Source organism: Triticum aestivum, chromosome 5D, assembly GCF_018294505.1.
Source record: "Triticum aestivum cultivar Chinese Spring chromosome 5D, IWGSC CS RefSeq v2.1, whole genome shotgun sequence".
Lineage (NCBI taxonomy): Eukaryota > Viridiplantae > Streptophyta > Magnoliopsida > Poales > Poaceae > Triticum > Triticum aestivum.
In genome coordinates this window covers 303,550,855-303,566,266 of record NC_057808.1, presented here as the reverse complement: position 1 = coordinate 303,566,266, position 15,412 = coordinate 303,550,855, and the positions used below count along the sequence as shown (strand labels likewise).

Below are 15,412 nucleotides of genomic sequence, written 5' to 3'. Positions count from 1 at the left end.
CCTCTTTCTTCTTTCTTTCTTCTTCTTCCTTTTTCTTTCTTCTTTCTTTCTTCTTCTTCCTTTTTCTTCCTTTCTTCTTCTTTTTCTTCTTCCTTTTTCTTTCTTCTTTCTTTTGGTTTTCATTTTTTTCTTCTTCCTTTTTCTTTCTTCTTTTTTCTTCTTCCTTTTTCTTTCTTCTTTCTTTTTTCTTCTTCCTTTTTTCTTTCTTTCTTCTTTCTTTTTTCTTCTTCCTTTTTTTCTTCTTTCTCTTGGTTTTCATTTGGTTTCTTTCTTCTTTCTTTTTTTATCATTTGTTTTCATTTGGTTTCTTTTGTTTTGTTTTCTTTTTTTTCTTCTTCCTTTTTCTTCTTCCTTTTCTTTCCTTTTCTTCTTCTTTCTTTCTTCTTCTTCCTTTTCTTTCTTCTTTCTTTCTTCTTTCTTTTCTTCTTTTTTCATTTGGTTTCTTTCTTCTTCTTCCTTTTCTTTCTTCTTTCTTTCTTCTTCTTCCTTTCTTCTTCCTTTCTTCTTCTTTTTTTCTTCTTCCTTTCTTTCTTCTTTCTTTTGGTTTTCATTTGGTTTTTCATTTTTTCTTCTTCCTTTTTCTTTCTTCTTTTTTTCTTCTTCCTTTTTCTTCTGTTTTCTTTTGTTTCTTTGTTTTTCTTCTGTTTTTTTCTTCCTTTTTCCTTTTTCCTTTTTTCTTCTGTTTTTTTCTTCTGTTTTTCTTCTGTTTGTTTTCTTCTGTTTTCTTCTTTTTTCTTTTTTCTTTCTTCTTCCTTTTTCTTTTGTTTTCTTTTTCTTTCTTCTTCCTTTTTCTTTTGTTTTCTTTTTTTCTTCCTTTTTCCTTTTTTCTTCCATTTTCCTGTTTTTCTTTTGTTTTCTTCTTCCTTTATTCTTCTTCTTCTTCCTTTTTCTTTCTTCTTCTTCCTTTTTCCTTTTTCTTCTGTTTTTCTGTTTTTTCTTCTGTTTTTTCTTCTGTTTGTTTTTCTTCTGTTTCTTTGTTTTCTTTTTCTTTCTTCTTCCTTTTCTTTGTTTTCTTTTTTTCTTCCTTTTCCTTTTTCTTCCTTTTTCTTGTTTTTCTTCTGTTTTCTTTTGTTTTCTTCTTCCTTTTTTCTTCTTCTTCTTCCTTTTTGTTTCTTCTTCTTCCTTTTCCGGCGGCGGGAGGCGCGCGGAGGACGGCAGGCAGGGGCAGCGGGCGGCGGGCGCAGGGCGTCGGGCGGCGGGCGGCGGGCAAGGGCAGGGGCATGCTGCGGCGGCGGCGGAGCGCTAAGGGCAGGGCACGGGCGGCGGCGGCGCTCACTGGGGACGGGGCGGCGGCGCGCAGGGCTTCGGCGTCGGCGTCGGCGTCGGGGCAGGGCTTCGGCATCGATCGGCGTCGGGGCAGGGCTTCGGCGTCGAGAGAGGAGAATGGGAAGTGGCGGAAACTGCTAAGTGCAGTATATATAGACATACCTTTAGTCCCGGTTGGGGAGGCGGACCGCGACTAAAGGTACCCTTTAGTCGCGGTTGGCCACACCAGCCGCGACTAAAGGGTACCTTTAGTCGCGGTCCGCCTCCCCAACCGGGACTAAAGGGTTTTGGCGCCGCTTTCGTTCCCGCGCAGAAAGAGCCTTTAGTCGCGGTTGGGGACAACAACCGCGACTAAAGGGTACCCTTTAGTCGCGGTCCGCCTCCCGAACCGGGACTAAAGGTCCTTTTTCATATAAAATAAAACTAATCATTTTAAAATCTTAAAATACAATTATATATCAAAAAAATCAGAAAAATAAAACTAATTCATTTTAAAATCTTAAAAATACAATTATATATCAAAAAAATCAGAAAAATAAAACTAATTCATTTTAAAATCTTGAAAATACAATAATATATCAAAAAATCAGAAAAATAAAACTAATTCATTTTAAAATCTTAAAAATACAATTATATATCAAAAAAATCAGAAAATAAAACTAATTCATTTTAAAATCTTAAAAATACAAATAATATATCAAAAAAATCAGAAAAATAAAACTAATTCATTTTAAAATCTTAAAAATACAATTATATATCAAAAAAATCAGAAAAATAAAACTAATTCATTTTAAAATCTTAAAAATACAAATAATATATCAAAAAATCAGAAAAATAAAACTAATTCATTTTAAAATCTTAAAAATACAAATAATATATCAAAAAATCAGAAAAATAAAACTAATTCATTTTAAAATCTTAAAAATACAATTATATATCAAAAAAATCAGAAAAATAAAACTAATTCATTTTAAAATCTTAAAAATACAAATAATATATCAAAAAATCAGAAAAATAAAACTAATTCATTTTAAAATCTTAAAAATACAATTATATATCAAAAAAATCAGAAAAATAAAACTAATTCATTTTAAAATCTTAAAAATACAAATAATATATCAAAAAATTCAGTTCATCGATCCCTTGAAGGTTTGACAAAAGGTTTGATACATCATTCAGTTCATCGACCAAATACAAAGTTTGGTACAATAAATTATTACACATCAATTCTTCCCTTGTGTCCCTGCTTGCTTACGATTGTGCCGTATCCATGGAGCATCCTCATCATTTAACTTAATGCTTGGGTCAGTGTTCACTTTGAAGGGCGGAATTTCACCAAACATATTATAATCTTCTGACATGTCTGTCTTGTCCTCCACTCCCACGATGTTTCTTTTCCCTGAAAGAACAATGTGGCGCTTTGGATCATCGCATGATGTACTGATCGTTTTCTTATCTTTCCGTTTCCTCGGTTTGCTACTCATGTCCTTCAAATAAAAAACCTGAGCGACATCTTTGGCAAGGACGAATGGTTCGTCAAGGTAACCAAGATTGTTGAAATCCACCATTGTCATTCCGTATTGCTCGTCCACCTTTACCCCACCTCCTGTTAGCTTGAACCATTTGCACCGGAACAAAGGGACCTTAAAGGAGGGTCCATAGTCAAGTTCCCATATCTCCTCTATGTAACCATAATATGTGACCTTTCGCCCATTCTCGGTTGCTGCATCAAAGCGGACACCACTGTTTTGGTTGGTGCTCTTTTTATCTTGGGCGATGGTGTAAAATGTATTCCCATTTATCTCGTACCCTTGGAAAATCGTTATAGTCGAAGATGGTTTCTTGGCCAACATGTACAGCTGATCTCCAACATCATTGTCATTCATTAAATGTTTTCGCAACCAACTGCCGAAAGTCTCCATGTGGGCCTTTCTAATCCAGGATTCAGGCTTCCCCGGGTTGTCCGAGCGTAAAATATTCTTGTGTTGCTCGAAGTACGGAGCCACAAAGCTGGAATTTTGCAGAACTGTGTGGTGTGCTTCAGTCATAGAATGACCGTCCATACATATCGTGGATTTCCTTCCGATCTTGCCTTTTCCACTTAGTCTCCCCTCGTGCCGCGATTGAGGAATACCAATCGGCTTAAGGTCAGGAACATAGTCAATACAGAACTCAATTACCTCCTCATTTCCATAGCCCTTGACGATGCTTCCTTCTGGCCTAGCACGGTTACGAACATATTTCTTTAATACTCCCATGAACCTCTCAAAGGGGAACATATTGTGTAGAAATACAGGACCGAGAATGGAAATCTCTTCGACTAGGTGGAGCAGGAGGTGCGTCATAATATCGAAGAAGGATGGTGGGAACACCAACTCGAAACTGACAAGGCATTGGACCACATCGTTCTGTAACCGTGGTAGATCTTCTGGATTGATTACCTTCTGAGAGATTGCATTGAGGAATGCACATAGCTTCACAATGGCTACTCGAACATTTTCCGGTAGGAGCCCCCTCAAAGCAATCGGAAGCAATTGCGTCATAATCACGTGGCAGTCGTGAGACTTCAGGTTTTGGAACTTTTTCTCCGCCATGTTTATTATTCCCTTTATATTCGACGAGAAGCCAGACGGGACCTTCATACTGCTCAGGCATTCAAAAAAAATGACCTTCTCTTCTTTGGTAAGAGCGTAGCTGGCACGACCTTGAAACCATTCCGGATGCCGGTCATCTGGGTCTTTCAAAAGTTGCTGGTCCTGCCGTGCTTCCTTTGTATCATTTGTCTTCCCATACACGCCCAAGAAGCTTAGCAGGTTCACGCAAATATTCTTCGTAACATGCATCACGTCGATTGCAGAGCGGACATCTAGGACTTTCCAATATTCTAGCTCCCAAAATATAGATTTCTTCTTCCACATGGGTGCGTGCCCGTCAACTCCCCGCGGAACTGATTGTCCGCCAGGACCCTTTCCAAAGATGACTTTCAAATCCTTGACCATATCAAATATCTCAGCACCAGTACGTTCCGCAGGCTTCGGCCGGTGATCTGCCTTGCCGTTGAAATGCTTGCCTTTCTTTCTTACGTTATGATTTCGGGGAAGAAATCGACGATGACCCAGGTACACGTTCTTCTTACAATTAACCAAACGTACACTTTCAGTCTCATGTAAGCAGTGCGTGCATGCATTGTATCCCTTATTTGTCTGTCCCGAAAGGTTACTGAGAGCAGGCCAATCGTTGATGGTTACAAAAAGCAACGCTCGTAGGTCAAATTCCTCTCCTTTGTGCTCATCCCAGACACGTACACCAGGTCTGGCCCACAACTGTAAAAGTTCATCAACTAATGGCCTTAGGTACACATCGATGTCGTTCCCGGGTTGCTTTGGACCTTGGATGAGCACTGGCATCATAATGAACTTCCGCTTCATGCACAACCAAGGAGGAAGGTTGTAGATGCATAGAGTCACGGGCCAGGTGCTATGGCTGGAGCTCTGCTCGCCAAAAGGATTCATGCCATCAGTACTTAGACCAAATCTTATGTTCCTTGCGTCAGCTGCAAAATCTTTGAACACTCTGTCGATCTTTCTCCATTGCGTTCCATCAGCGGGGTGTCTCAACTCCCCGTCGGACTTACGGTCCTCTTTGTGCCATCGCAACGACTTGGCATGCTTTTTGTTCATGAACAGACGTTTCAACCGTGGTATTATAGGAGCATACCACATCACCTTGGCGGGAACCCTCTTCCTGGGTTTCTCGCCCTCAACATCGTCACCAGGGTCATCGCCTCTGATCTTATAACGCAATGCAGTGCATACAGGGCATTCATTCAAATTCTCGTATTCACCGCGGTAGAGGATGCAGTCGTTAATGCATGCATGTATCTTCAGAACCTCTAAACCTAGAGGGCAGACAACCTTCTTTGCTTCGTACGTACTGGCGGGCAACTCGTTATTCTTCGGAAACATATTCTTCAACATTTTCAGCAAATTTTCAAATGATGAGTCACCTACACCTTCCTGTGCCTTCCATTTTAGCAAATCCAGTGTGCAGCCCAGCTTTTTCAGACTATTATCGCATCCTGGATACAACGACTTTTTGTGATCCTCTAACATGCGATCCAAATTCTCCCTATCCTTGTCAGTTTCGCAGCGTCTCCGTGCATCAGCAATGGTCCGACCAAGATCATCAGCGGGCTCATCATGTGCCTCTTCTTCACCTTCACCTAACCCTTCCCCACCTTCAGCATCATCCTCCATGAAAGTATCACCGAAATGATCATGATAGTTGTCATCGATATCATCCCCTTCTTCATCTTCTTCCATTCTAACCCCTCTTTCTCCATGCTTGGTCCAACAATTATAGCTTGGCATGAAACCGTGCCGAAGCAGGTGCATGTGAACGTCTCTTGAGGAGGAGTAACCCTTCTGATTCTTACAGACAGCACATGGACAGATAATAAAACCTTGCTGCTTGTTCGCATTTGCCACTACGAGGAAATCTTTCAAACCCGTAGTGAACTCGCCGGAGAGTCGGGGACCGTACATCCATTGCCGATTCATCTGCATTATTATTATATAAAGTATATAATTAACCATCATGCATTTGTTAAACTAACTAGCTAGAAATAATACAAATTAAACAATGAACTACACACATGCATATTTTATCAATGACACATGAAAGGTTCAAGTTGCTAACCGCGATCGCGGAGGAAAAATAAATGAGAAAGCTCAAGTGTGGCTCGGACACTTCATATCATGTTTGTTTCAGGCTCTCGGGCATTTCATCGAACACCTTGTGTGCATAGGAGGAACCAAAAGCAAACCCACCACCCCCTTCTGAAAATTGTGAAGTGAGTGAAGTGAAGTGAGCTGAGTCCTATATATAGGGATGGGCCTTTAGTCCCGGTTGGCCTGGCCAACCGCGACTAAAGGCCTTCGGGGACCATTAGTCCCGGTTGGCCAGGCCAACCGGGACTAAAGCCCCTCCCGTCCGCCAGCTGGATGGGCTTTTAGTCCCGGTTGGCCTGGCCAACCGCGACTAAAGGCCTTCGGGGACCTTTAGTCCTGGTTGGCCAGGCCAACCGGGACTAAAGCCCCTCCCGTCCGCCAGCTGTCGACCGAGCGCGCTGGGCCCAGATAGTTGGTCGCGGGTTTCCTCCCGAACCGCGACTAAAGGCCCCTTTTATCGCGGTTCGATTGTTTTGGGGACTAATGGGGATGTATGGAAGCCTCTTTTTTTACTAGTGATTAGTTGTAATTCTTTTTCGGGACGATGTATTAGTTCTAAATTATTGCGGGACACCAATTTCATATCCATATACGTAGACATGGCATCTCCCTTCCGAGTAGCATAATGGTTTATACTTTTCCATTAGCAAATCCGTTCCAATAAACCTGTGTATATCCTACTGTGTTTAGAAGAAAAGAATGTGTATGCATGTGTTGTACGTTTCCAATGAAACATGTGTATACGCTTCAATATCATTATACTCCCTCCGTTCCTAAATATTAGTCTTTTTAAAGATTTCAATAAGGAATATATACGGAGCAAAATAAGTGAATCTACATTCTAAAATATGTCTATCTACATCTGTATGTATTTTTTTAAATCTCTAAAGGGACTTATATTAACTCTTAAAATCTTTTAATCTCAGTCTTTGTTATTTGGATCAACAGAACATGTATTTCAAGCCTATATGAATTAACGTGATGGCTTATTTGTGTCTTGTTTTAGTAATATATTAGTTTTTTACGCAATAATATAATATATTTAATCTAAATATGATGATGTGCAATGTTAACTCTTCTATTTGATTTAAAACATTGTTATAAATTAAGCTATTTGTGGAATTTTATTCCTATGAAACCTTTTTTTTACTTCTATTAATGCAAAATTATTTTTTCTTTCAATAAATTCAACTTTCTATTTTTTATTTACCTGATGACATTATCATGAGGTCGTTGCATGCAATGCTACTCCAACTCTTATTCTAATTGGTGCGGTCACCACATGCATGTTTCTTTTTAACGATCTGGTTCCTTTACTTATCCGTGTTGGACTCAACTTGTAGTACGTTTCAACGACACATGTTGATATTTGCTGTGTTTTTTTTGTTCCGATTGGCTGTTGATAGGACGTAGAGTACATGTTATTTTTTCACGTAGTTACGTGTCGGATTCTAAGAATTGTACACGATATTGTTCTACGTAACTTTTAGAACTTTTACCTAAAAAAACTTTTGGAACTTTTAATCTCAACCATTATATACTTTCAATCTCAGCCGTTCAAATATCATAACTTTAGACTGCTCAATCTCCACCGTTACTTTTCTATCATAATAGAAGATAGATAGTCTATCATAATAGAAGATAGATAGATACGGACGGGCCGTTGGTTGCGCCTGCGGGAAGGGGGGAACAGGACTCCCAGTCCGTGATCATAATGGTGAATTTCTATCAGCACAGGTCGTGTTTGGTTGCCCGTATAGGGCCCAACCAGGCCCGCGCGAAAAGAAAGAAGCCTGTTTGGTTGCCCGTTTTCATTGTGGGCCTGCACCGCACGCTTCTTAAAGCAGCTCATAGCCTGCCTCGCTGGAAACGCACGAATCGGCAGTTTCTGGTGAGCCAGGCCGAGGCAAGCGCTAGCGAGCCCTTGCATAGTGGAGATGGGAGAGATGCTAGGTGATTAGCTGAGGTCTTCTTCAACCTCGAGTAAGCTTCTATCTAATCTCCTCTCTCTGATCTACACAATGGTGCTTCGATTCGAGGTAAGCTCTACACGAAAAAGATGCACCTCGATGCTATGGTTCCATTCAGGCGATCGGTTCGTAATTTCGTCGGCTGTAAGTTCTTAATTTCGTCTTCCCGTTTGAAACTGTTCTTGACGAATTTTGTCAGATTCGTCGCGCACGATCGATCGTTTGAGTTTTCCTTTGACCGGCAGCCTAATCTCGCAGTTCCTCACAACATTCGTGTTGTAAGTTTTTGGTTTCGACGATTATAGCTTCATCTTTTTTTGGACAGCAGTCTACTGCACTGACGATCCTGAGTGCTTGTGCTACTGCTGCGGCTGGTGGTGCGGCGGCGGCGCGGCCGCGACGAGGAGCGCCGCGCAGCAGGCGGCGACGGCGAGCAGAGCCACCGCTGGCGCGGACGGCCTGGTCCCCGCCCCCATTTGTCTCTCTCGCCGGCGCTGTGCTCCGGTCCGGGATGGCAGGCGGCCGGCGACCCCTCCCTCGACCTCCCTTCTTCACCGCCTCAGTCACCAGCGCGAATCAAGACGGCCGCGGCCCAGGGCGCAGCTGCGGGAGCAAGCTGGAGGGAGCAGCGACCAATTGAGAGAGGTCGGCCCTGGTTTGCTTGCTCAGCTCGCAGCCAAGTCGGTGCTGCTTGCTATTGCTAGTCCTCGTCTCCGGGTCGCTGCCGGCGTGCGTTGGACCGTCCCTCTCAGCCCCTCACGGTATACCATGGCGCGAGCACTGCATTCTCCTCCTCTGTCGACTGTCTTTACGCGAGCACCGCAACTAGTTCGTCAACGGTGTCGCTCGCCGTGCCGCCGACGGGGTCGCTCGTTGACGACTCCATGCTCGTCATGTCGGACACGGCGCCACAGTCCGGCGCACACTGCATTTCTTCTCCCCCTCCCTCTGCTAGCTCTTAACCCTGTGTGGTGCAAGTGCTAGCTCTTAATCACATCCCATGCGGGCAACCAAACACCGTGTTCATGTGCCACTTGGGCTAATGCAGGCAACCAAACAAAGTGCACTTGGGTATTACCTAATGCAGCGACCCTCGATGCAGGCAACCAAACAACTTGCAGATGACGCATTTGGGGCTGTTTTTGCTCACCCAGGCTGGGTTGAGAAGTGTATGCAATGCGACTACTGTTTGAAACTTGAACCAAACACGCCTACAGTGCGTGTCATATTGGGCGTGACTGACTCCTTAATTCTCTGAGTTGTTTGCTTGCCCAGATGCTGTGTACTCCCTCCGTTCCTAAATATAAGTCTTTCTAGAGATTTCAACAAGTGACTACATACAAAGCAAAATGAGTAATCTACACTTTAAAATATGTCTATATACATCCGTATGTTGTTGTCCATTTGAAATGTCTAAAAAGACTTATATTTAGGAACGGAGGGAGTATATGGCAAGAGATAAGGGATTTCAGTTTGTGCTCATTGAAACTGATAGCCAAGCTGTGAAAGCTATGTGGGAGAATCGAACAGAGGGAAGTCAGTTGGTGTCCATATTATCAGGGAGATTGAAGAGGTGATCCTAAGTATGCAGTGGTTTGAGCTTCATTACGTGAGTAGGAAAGTTAATTTTGCTGCTCAGTTTTGTGCTAAAGAAGCTCTCACTGTAGAGTCGTGTGTAATATGACTATGTAGCCCCTGGGTTTCTGTCAGGCGTGTTGCACGCAGGCATGCATCTGCTATATGAATAAAATGCTGGAGAGCGGAGTTATAAAAAAAAACTCGGCTTAAAACACCACAGTTGACGCAAGGCATGAAACATAGCCAAGAAAAATCGGTGTTTGGCAGCATCAACAGGGCCGGCCCTGAGGGGGGCAGGGGGGGCGGCCGCCCCGGGCCCCCCCACTCCAGGGCCCCCCACCAAGGTACGTACGTGGTAGCCTACCGACGTAAAGATCAGCAGATACGTAGCAGTTTCGCAGCTACGCGCTGGCCCTGGGCTAGGCAAGCAGTCACACATGCAGCTCTCGGTAGCCCACACGCACGCACATATCCCACTCGTTCAGTCAGGGCCCATATATAGGCCGAACTCCTTGTAGTCGTCGTAGGGTTGTACGAGTTATCGCATGATGCATGTTAAAGTTTACTATAATTCCCTTCCTTAAAAGAAGTATCCTAATTCACATCTATTTTAAAAAGAGTTTCCCTAATTTCATTCCCAGATCAGATCGAGGCTTAAAGTCTTCGAGTATCCCAGCCGCGATCGCGATCTTTAAACGGAGTCGCCGTTTCATGGCTGAACTCCGCTCTTCCATCTCTAGTGCTCTACTCCATCAACGCCATCACGGGAATCACCTAGCACACACGTGATCATCACATAGCCAAGCGCTTGCCCCAGACGCATATACACGCCGCGTCAATGCCGAGCACCCAATTAGACAATTATTGACACCGATTCAACCGATCTAAGGTAATATCATATTCATGATTTTGTATGGCGGGCGAAACGGCCAAGATCACGGGAGATCGTGCTGATTTAGGGTAAAATTTTGTTGTAAATTTGGTCATGCTGATTTAGGCTAAAATTTTGTTGTAAATTTGATTGCTGCGTTTTCCTTTATCCGACGATTTTAATCATTGGTCAAACTATCATTCATTATTCCTTATACGTTAATTGATAATTAAGTAATTATCTTTATCAACATGATGCATTGTTTGTTTGTCGTACTCCTTCCGTTCTAAATATGTCTTTTTTTGCGATCTCAATACGGACTACATACATATGTATATAAACATATTTTAGAGTGTAGATTCACTCATTTTGCTCCGTATGTAGTCTCTATTTGAATCTCTAAAAAATACTTATATTTACGAAAAGAGGGGGTACTTTTGATGCAAAATTTCTTTATTTCAACATTGTGTGTATAAACAATTTCATATGAATACTGATTTCGGAATTATTATTAAATTTTTGGTAGGCAAATTTACTGTAATGTTTGTTGGTAATATATATACGCTTATATCTACTATAGTTGCTATGACGATTATATCAATAGGCCTATAGCCTCCGTCAAAACTATATATATATATATACATATATTAAGGGCCCCTCATTTTTAGTTTCGCCCCAGGCCCCCAAAATCTCAGGACCGGCCCTGAGCATCAACAGCAAACAATAGTAAGAGTATTATTTTGTCAGTCCCGACTTACAGGTAATCATAACAGAGTGATGCATCCAGCCACTAGGTAAAGCTAACTAGTACTCCCTCCGTAAACTAATATAGGAGTGTTTAGAATACTATTTTAATGATTTAAACACTCTTATATTTGTTTACAGAGGGAGTACATGGCTCAGATTGGGATGATCGGGCAGGTAATAAAACGAGTCAGAGCACGCAGTGGATACTTAAGTTTTCAATGTTGTAACGTTGGGACTTGTGGTGGATAAGCTGGAGCCCGTCGGCGCAGCGGACCACCTCCACGCCAGTCAAGAGAGTTTGCACACCCCCATTTCCACCCAAACTCCTAATATTCTCCAACTCGTCCTCCTCCTGGTGTTCAGACCTGTTCTTCCTGCAGTGGGTGGCGATGCAAAACTTGCCTGAGCCCAGGTTCACCAAGGCACGCCCCACCGGCAGCAACTCATCAGGCAGGAGATCGAGGTATTCCCAATCATGCAGGGGTGAAGGAGCAGATTCCGCCATGGCAGAGGATGAAAGGTCAATGCACATAAGCGATTTTGCCAGGTGCCAGGGGCCTGGAGGCCGAACCAGAGTCCAAGCTCAGGGACATACTCTGCTGCGCGGTGGAAGGGCAGCACCCAGCTGCCAGTGTGGCTCCACACCTCCCTCGAAATATCAAAGGTGTATGTGCCGTTCTTGGATGACGCGCATATGGTGGAGTTGTCAATCACCGCCGCTGCAACAAGAGGACTGGTGCGGGACGGTGGAGACGGCAGAGGACTCCAGTACCACTTATTGTACAGTAACGGATAGGTAGATAAGCCAACCTTGCAGTAATTGAAGAACTCAAAGCTGTCGTCCAAGCTGTTCATGACGTAGAGGCCGTGATCATCTTCGTGGTCCAAGAAATTGCCGCTGCTGCATCGGTTCCTAATGGACACGGTGATGGAATCATACGGTTTGCAGAACGAAAGACTTCATGTCCATATCGTAGACTGAGGAGTTGCAAGAAGGGTCTGTGAACATGACAGAGGACTCTCCCTGCTCAGGCAGGAGGGAGAAGAAACGCATGTTACTGGCGGCAGCAGTGCTGGGTGGCACCGAGAAGTTGACCAAAGTACTTGGCGGGCGCTTGCAGCTCGAGATCGTTGATGGCCATCCCCCATGCTTCTTCTTCCTTGCATTTGCATCTTCATGGGCTGTTGTTGCGTCTTTTGCTGTCGGATAGAAGAGATGGGTGGAGAGCTTGATGCGGCACAGCGAATACATTCTACTGCCATACTCGTGCAGGACCATATTCAGAAACTTGCGACCCATCGAACCAACTAATCCTCGAATACCCTGAGTCCCAAAGAGATAAAATACAATAGAATTAATTGACGAGACTTGAATACATCGGGAATACTGTAATAGAGAGATAAAAGGATGCGAAAGTTGCAATCTTTTGACGGGAACAAGAAAACCCCAAAAGTCCATACCTGTAGCAGTAATATGCAATTCTCTGAGCCTCCAATTCCTAACTTCAGATCTGGAGCCTTCGGAACGCGAACTAATTCCGAATTTTCAGAACAAGAAACTCTGCTGTGCAGTCATAGATGTGAATCACGCACGAGCGCAGGGCATGGAGGGCTTAAGCTGCTCGATCAGCGGACATGCTTGTCTATCCAGCCATGGCCTGCTGAGCTTTCGGAGGTGGTGAGGAAGCGGTGAGAGGGTTGGAGAAATGCGGCGGCGTTGCGAGTAGGTCAAGCCCCTTCTATATATACTAGTTGAGTGTCCGTGCGTTGCCACGGGACAATAAACTTGTACGTCCGTCACCATTGTTGTTGGTCGCCAACGCTGATCCAACCTTGCTAGTTGTCCCACTATTCTCCACAAATGCGCGATCAGTCTTTTGAGGATCTAGAACCTTCATTATCCGAAAAAAATTGAAACAACATTCATGACCCTAATAACCCCTCCAGCTAAATGCGTTCATTCCATAAAATGTTCAATATGTGGGAAAAGCAAAACATGGGCTATAAAAATAAATCTATAATAGCGAAGTTAGATGATACTCCCTCCGTCCCATAATGTACGATGTCTTTTGACACTACATTAGTGCCAAAAAGCATCTTACATTATGGGACGGAGGGAGTAGCTCAGAACTTCTTCAGTTAGCAGTTAGCACAATGAATCTGGATAAAATAGTGGGCTAGCTAGTCCTCTAATCTGGTTGCCTAAAGATCCCACTATTGTCAAAGTTAAGCAGTGATTGCTAATTGTACTTAGTCAAGTGCTATTATAGCTTGTATAAACGCAAGTAGTTCCTAGGTTGTATCATCATGAGTTGAAGAAACATAAACAACATGTACGTTGCATGCCAGTGGCTGCTATACCATCAGCTTTCGTGTGCGTGTGTGTTGCTAGTCGATCAATCAGTGCCCCGATTTGAGCTATTTCGCTAGCTACTCTGCTACCAGACTTGATCCATCTGAGTTTCAGAAATTTATATATGCTAGTGGTTTATATAGCTTGATCCAGGATCATACAAGTATCCTTCATAAATTTCGTAGACATGTCCGGTAACACGAAGATGTTTCAGAACATTCTGTCCAGGAACTTTAAAGATCTAATAAAAAGAGGAGTTGTTGTCTATCAGGCCTTTTTATTGTTTAAAACTATGGATTTATTTCCCAATTGATCCAGGAAATGAACTGGGTGCAAAGAACAGGAAATCAATTTTGGATACATTTTTGACTGAATCGGTCATTCTCTTCCAACGCACATAGAAGAATTGATCAACACATTTTATTGGTCTATGAGTGCAGTCCATGAGAAGAATCAATAACACATATGCTCAAAGTAGAGTAACTAACGTAGTGACTGCCAAAGTGCAAATTCCATTGCCAGTTTCATACCAGAACTATAGTTTCAGCTAATAAACTTAGCTTAAATTATCTATCCTAACTCGTAAAACATGAATCTGGCAACTGAATTCTCATGTAACTAAGAAAATCCTAATCATAAACTGAGTAAATAAATACAACTTTGTGTACAAACCTCACATGATTCCTCCACCACGCTCCTTCACTGTCATCTGATTACTCCATGGCAGACTGAATAGGACACCACGCACATAGTCAAATGAGAATAAAACAATCACACCAATACCGATCAGAGTACACACTCGTTGCCACGGAAACTCCCGGCTGCTAGCGTGCAAAGGCTCCTTTTCCTTCCAAGGTCGCTTCTCTTACTTCGGACCAGACCAACACAATTTTGAACCAGAGAACATAGATCACACTCCCCGCATAATAAAAAACATAGATCGCACCATGAGGGAGGAAGAAAGGTCGCTCACAGGTCCATGAGCAGGTGAGAGGAGGAAGCATAGGCGAAGGCGATCCAGGCAGGGTAGCGATCGTCGCCCAGGGCAATCGGTACATCGACGTCTTTGGTCTTCCTCCTCCAACCTCTCTGCAATCACTGAGATCGGCAGCACCTCATCCTCCTCCTGGACGGCCCGCCCACGGAGATTGGAGTTGTTCCTCTTCCTCACCTTGCACGGCCGCGAGGCGCGAATGGTCGGCCTCGCCGACATGGCGGCCTTCATCATAGCGTCCTGCCTCAGCCCCTCCCCCCGTCAACGAAGCGCTCCTTCTCGTCGAGCTTTCTCCTAGACTCGGTGAGGACGAGATGAGATGGCAAGAGCGAGGATCCACCGTGTGCTGCTGCTCAAGTTCGCTAAGAAGGTCGGCGGCGGCGATTCCTCTCCGGAGAGCCACGGGATGGACAACGAGGGATTTGGAGGAGTTGGAGGTGGGATGTGCGTTCGTGGTTTTGTCGTTCATGCGAGGCGTGGTGGGGGAGGCGATCCGATTTTTTCGCGTGCGGGGACTCCGCGCGATGGCTGTCGTAGGAGGCGGGGGAATCGAAGGAGGTGGTCGAACTAGAGGGGAGGTCGAACCATCACGACGTCGATCCCCCTTTATAATAGTAGAGATCAGTAAGCCGATGGTATTTGGACCATGGGCTAGACGAGTCTCCAGTTATCGTTGGGCTGGGCCGACCAGGATAAATAGCTTCTTTGGGCCTGCCCATGGATAGCGCTCCTAGGACGGTTTTCTTCCCCAAATCACTTTTTTAGGGTCCCAAATCACTTCTTTTGTAACCACAAGGAGAGACCTCCTGGTGAGCTCCACGTCACGCTTGGCCAGCTCGCCCTGGGCGGCCTTCAACTCGTCTTGAGCCTGGCGGAACCAGTCCTGCGCCTCGGCGACGCGCC

At 44.0% G+C, this 15,412-nt stretch overlaps 1 long non-coding RNA gene across 2 annotated transcripts; it reads right to left on the bottom strand.

Moving 5' to 3' along the window:
* Positions 1–11,119: 11,119 nt before the first annotated feature.
* On the bottom strand, positions 11,120–15,075 carry LOC123121350 (uncharacterized). Of its 2 annotated transcripts, XR_006459676.1 has the most exons (3): positions 14,188–15,075; positions 12,624–13,054; positions 11,120–12,486 (listed from the first exon to the last, which is right to left on the bottom strand). It is a non-coding gene; the product is annotated as an uncharacterized lncRNA (long non-coding RNA). The 2 variants fall into 2 exon arrangements; XR_006459675.1 differs by having other exon boundaries at positions 12,624–15,075.
* Positions 15,076–15,412: the final 337 nt, after the last annotated feature.